Source organism: Tasmannia lanceolata, unplaced genomic scaffold, assembly GCF_043159265.1.
Source record: "Tasmannia lanceolata isolate RefF3 unplaced genomic scaffold, GAP_Taslan_0.1 ptg000037l, whole genome shotgun sequence".
NCBI classification, from domain to species: domain Eukaryota; kingdom Viridiplantae; phylum Streptophyta; class Magnoliopsida; order Canellales; family Winteraceae; genus Tasmannia; species Tasmannia lanceolata.
Genome location: NW_027518714.1, coordinates 58,656,939 through 58,662,545, shown reverse-complemented (window position 1 = coordinate 58,662,545; position 5,607 = coordinate 58,656,939). Strand labels below are relative to the sequence as shown.

General features: G+C 35.9%; 1 long non-coding RNA gene across 1 annotated transcript; it reads left to right on the top strand.

The window, feature by feature from the left end:
• LOC143862644 (uncharacterized) lies at window positions 1-4,496 on the top strand. Its single transcript, XR_013240401.1, has 3 exons — window positions 1-354; window positions 945-990; window positions 4,340-4,496. It is a non-coding gene; the product is annotated as an uncharacterized LOC143862644 (long non-coding RNA).
• Window positions 4,497-5,607: the final 1,111 nt, after the last annotated feature.

Here is a 5,607-nt window from a genome sequence, read left to right as displayed (position 1 = left end):
AATGATAGACTGTCTCCTTCTCTCGTCATCCACCCACGATTGTGAGGAAATCCAATATCTAACCACGGGTTGACCGTTTTAGAGTTTTGGGTTGGGTCCGGTTGGCTTCAACTCGACCTGAGTTGCAGTTGGAAATAGTAATAGAACTATAAAAGCCAAAATCCTCCAACATTCCCTAACCCTAATTGCATTCCGCCGCCTCACTCTTCTCCCTCTTCCTTCCTTTGACCCCCTCTGCCTCTAAATTCTCTCTGATGTTCGATCACCATCCTTCAATCATCCGTCGCTTGGTTCAACCTTCATCCAAACCCACTGCAATTAAGAAGAAGAAGAAGAAGAAGAAAAAGAAAGAAAGTAAGTAAGTTCTACATTTTCGTCCTTTTTTTTTCCTGTTTTTAAGAACCAATTTTATTCATTTTCTATTTTGAGATTAGTTTGTATCTGTTTTTCTGATCGAATGCTCTAGTTTGTAGTTGCTTTCTCTGTTTTTTCTCTTTTAGTTTGTAGTTGTTTCTCATCTGAATTCCATTGCAAGGAATTCAGTTCTTACATGTAAATGCTTAATACCCAATTGGGTTTAAAGATTTGATCATGATCAACTGCTTTTTTTATCGTCTCATGCCTTGTGATTGTATCCTCACAATCTCTCGGGTCTTCTTACATCGGGTTGAGATTCGGGTCAGGATAGGGTTGGATGATTGGTCGCTTTGGTTGGCTATATTTTCCACCTTATTCTGATAATGAAGAGCTTCTTTACCGTGCCGCATCTGATACAATAGTAGTGGGCCAAGAGTTGCACCCCTAGGGATTTACATTTTCCATCTTATTTTAATAATGAAGTGTTTCTTTTCTGTGTCCTCGTATGATACAAAAGTAACAGGTGGAATACCATCTTGTTTCTTTGTTGGTTGCTTCTTTTTTTTTTTTTTTTTTTTTTTTTTCAGGAGTACCCTCTCCAAGGAACAGGTGATATAGGAAAAAAAATAAAGGGTATGATTTTTCTCTGTTTTTATGCTTTGATGAGCAGAGTTGTTTTCTATTTTTTGTGATTTTGTTAACAAATTATATTATTTTCAGTAGGGAGCTGCTTAATATTTTTGCATAAGCCCGAATGTCGGTGGTTAAATATTGTTTTCATCTACAAATCAGTGTGTTAGAGACGCTCTGAAGTGATATAAGCTATGATTTGGCCGACACTTTGAATTTATTGCCGACACACGTTTCGTCGTGTTGTGTCCGACACGACACCCTTGTCGACACTCCTTTAGACACTTTTAATGTATTGCTAGAAGTTGCAGTAACTTTATATGCATGCATGTGTAAGAGTGTGATACTATTTCTAGATTTTTAGGGGTTGCCATGTTAGATGCCTCGTATCCGTGTCCAAACTTGGCACACGGTCCACAAATCATGATTTACTTTCTGATTTAGCCGTGTCCCCGTTTTTAAATTTTGGGAGCTTGTCATGTCCGACACCCGTATCCGTGTCGACACGCGACACTTGTGTCCATGTGTCCACAAATCATAGGATATATAAGGGTTTTTTGTTTACTTGAGCACTTTCATTTGATAAATTCAATTTAATGTCTTAATTGGAAAGTTTACTTATAAAAAGGTAATTATCATCTTCCAAATCAGAACCATTGTTGAGAAATTATGGAAAACAAAGGCAAATTTATCGGCTGTAGAGTTAGGAATTAGATCCTTGATTACATCAAGGTAAGATGGGATTGGTCAGAGCGTTTTTCTTAGTTGTTTTTTTTATGAAGACTCCTCGAGTACACTATTGTTCAAGGCTCTTGGTGTTTTTTGTGGACATAACCCTTTTGTTGTGGTTGTAAACAAGGCCCATTCATTTCTATATCTCACACAACCCTCTTCCATCTCTTCTTTCTTGCTTTCATTTCCCATATCACATATAACTCTTCTTCCCCTTTCCGCCCTATAAATTAGCATACGAAATCACGCATTGCTCTCTCTCTCTCTCTCTCTCTCTATATATATATATATATATATATATATATATTAGCATACGAAATCACACATTGCTCTCTCTCTCTCTCTCTATATATATATATTAGCATATGAAATCACGTTTTGCTCTCTCTCTCTCTCTCTCTCTCTCTATATATATATATATATATATATATATATATAGTTTTGGGTTTTTCTTTGATTTCTTTTTTTTTCTCAAAAAGGACATTAGACTTGCGGATTCACAGTACGCTAAGAGGTCATTTCTAAATGATTATTTTATCTGTAAAAGAACAGATTGCTAATAGTTTCTTTCTTAGGATTAATTTTTTTTTCTTCGAAGTATAGAATGAAAAATATATTTGCATTCAAGATTTTATTGCAATTCTTTATACTGAGGTATTCCAATTCTTGATATTGGAGACCAAATATTCCAATTGATATCAAAATCCAAAGCTATGACATTCTTGTTGGATTTGTTTCTGCATGACTATGTTCTGGTTTCACTAGATGCTGTAAAATGTATTTGGATTGTCAATTCAAACAAATTTTTTGGATAATTATGGAAATTTTGATGCTTATATTCCCGGACAACATTGTAATCATTAATCAAGACATCATAAGAACGGCCTTGTGCTGCATGATCTAGATCAGTTGGGGTGTCAATGGATCAAGATCGTTCGATGGATCGTCCGAATCCGAACGTTAATGAACGGGATCTAACCATATGAATGGAATCCATGGGATCTAACCATATGAATGGAATCCATGGGCATATTTCGGATCATCAAATCTGGGATCCGAAAAATTTCGGATTGGGTATGGGCACGCCACATATGCCCATTGGATAGTCACGATCCGAAATGTTTTGCAAAAATACCCTCCAAATTTTGTTAGTGCTAACCATTTTATGAAGGGTATTTTGGTCAAAACCTCTCTTATCACTTAATGAAATTTTGTTAGTGCTAACCGTTTTATGAAGGGTATTTTGGTCAAAACCTCTCTTATCACTTAATGAAATACTATTTAGAAACGGTTTAAAAGAGCAATACTATTTTTGGATGGATCCACGTCATGTTGATGAGGATTATCATGGTGAGTCTTTTTTTCCTGATCACTTTCTTAGTTTTTACTTTCACCATGCCAGTCTACTGAACATATATGCCGTCATGAATATATTATTAGTTCATCATTTTTTTATTACCGAATGTTATTGTCATGCATCATATTCTTTGATAATAGTTATACATTATATTCGTGTATGTAATTTTGATTAGTTTTATTGTTTACAAGCATATTTTACACAAAGATTAAACATAGATAAAATTTTAATTTAGTTGAAGAAAATGCATAGAGACACACTAAAAGAGGACTGCCATTCGAACTCTTTTTTTTAAAAATTAATTGTTTACTTAGTTTAGTGGGACAAAATAGGACACTCCGATGGACGGTCCGAATTAAAATGGATCGTGATCTTGACGTAGAAAGTAGGATCCGAAAAACCATCCGAATCCGACCCGACCGATAGGGAATTTGAATGGATCGTGACTGTGACATCGGTGGATCCGACCCGAAGTGGATCCGTTGACACCCCTATAGATCAGTGATCATATGTTGATATTCGGTGCGGGTGAGACGATGATGATAGTTTTTTTAGAATTAAGGTTAGTATGATACTTTATCAAATTTTTTTATGGTTTCTGCTCTTTTCTGCTTTCTTGGATCCATAAAAGGAGTCTTGGAGATGCTAATGTTTCTGATGTAATATGGATTTTTTAATTTTAAGAACTGTGTTTTTACTTTCCTGTTTTACTTTCTTTTCACATGTTGAATGTCCCATCCCCTTCCTACGATAGAAGTATGTTTTTTCTTTTCCTGATTTCATTCACACTTTAAACCAAACATAGCAGAGATGGTTTGCACAATTCCAACCCTTCAACCAAATAGTTCAAAAGAAGCCATCAACTTCGTAGTAAAGCGCAAGCGCCATGATGAACAAATTTTGTGAACCGCTAAGTAGGACAGAATATACTGAATAGAATATCCGCAACATTTCGACTCATTGATTACAGGTTGTAGAACATTATATGCATGCATGTGTAAGAGTGTGATACTATTTCTAGATTTTTAGGGTTGCCATGTCAGATGCCTCGTATCCGTGTCCAAACTCGGCACACGAATCCGCCTCCACAAATTATGTTTATATGTACTTTCTAATTTAGCCATGTCCCCGTTTCTAAATTTTGGGAGCTTGCTGTGTCCGACACTCCGTGTCCGTGTCCACAAATCATAGGATATTAGGGCTTTTTGTTTACTTGAGTACTTTCATTTAGTGTCTTGATTGGAAATATGGCTCATTGTCCAGTCGTGGGACGTCACAACAAGAGGTCGATTCACTTAAACGACAGGGGGCTGAGATGACAGAGAAGCAGTGATGCAGACGGATAAAACGTTAGCCGAAGTCTTCACTTATTTACAGATATCAAACCTCAGCCATGTAAGTCTTTAGTTTTGTTCTTTATCTCTTATAAATAATAATTTCATTTCATATATTACTTTATGTTAGACTACTGACGGCGTTGCTCCCCCACGACCGACCACTTGCACTCTTGGTAGCCATGACGATCATTCGCCCGATTTGGTATAAATGTCTTTACCTTTCAGTCTAAATTTTATGTTGAATATTGACTTCATAAGTAACTATTGAAATTAATTATTTTTTCTTCTGATAAATTCAATTTAATGTCTTAATTGGAAAGATGGCTCACTGTCCAGTCGTGGGACGTCACAACAAGAGGTCGTTTCACTGAAACGACAGGGGGCCGAGATGACAGAGAAGCAGTGATGCAAACAGATAAAACGTTAGCCGAAGTCTTAACTTATTTACAGACATCAAACCTCAGCCATGTAAGTCTTTAGTTTTGTTCTTTATCACTTGTAAATAATAATTTCATTTCATATATTACTTTATGTATCTCTCTTACTTTATGTTAGACTACCGACGACATTGCTCCCCCAGCCATGGCGATCATTTACCCGATCTGGTATAAATGTCTTTACCTTTCAGTTTAAATTATATGTTGAATATTGACTTCATAAGTAACTCTTGAAATTAATTATTTTTTCCTTCTGATAAATTCAATTTAATATCTTAATTGGAAAGATGGCTCATTGTCCAGTCGTGGGACATCACAACAAGAGGTCGATTAACTGAAACGACGGGGCCGAGATGACAGATATATATCTTTTAACTTTTGAAAAATGACAGTCGTGTCCCCTTAACCTGTCGTGTATTGAAAAAAAAGTAGGGAGTTTCAATACCCCAGGTTCGTTAAACCCAAGATCTTCTCCATTTTCTCCACCATCAAGTTCGTCAAACCCTAGATCTTCTCCATCTTCTTCTCCTTTTATTTTTCTTTGTTTTTTTAATGAGGTGTGAAACCCTAGATCTGCTCCATCTTCTTATCCCTTTGTTTTTCTTTGTTTTTGAATGAGAGAAGAAACCCTAGATCTTGAAACCCTTTGTTCCTATTTTGAATTTTGTTTTTTTTAATGAGGTCGGAAACCCTAGATCTGCTCCAGCTTCTTATCCTTTTGTTTTTCTTTGTGTTTTTTTTTTTTTTTGTTGAATGA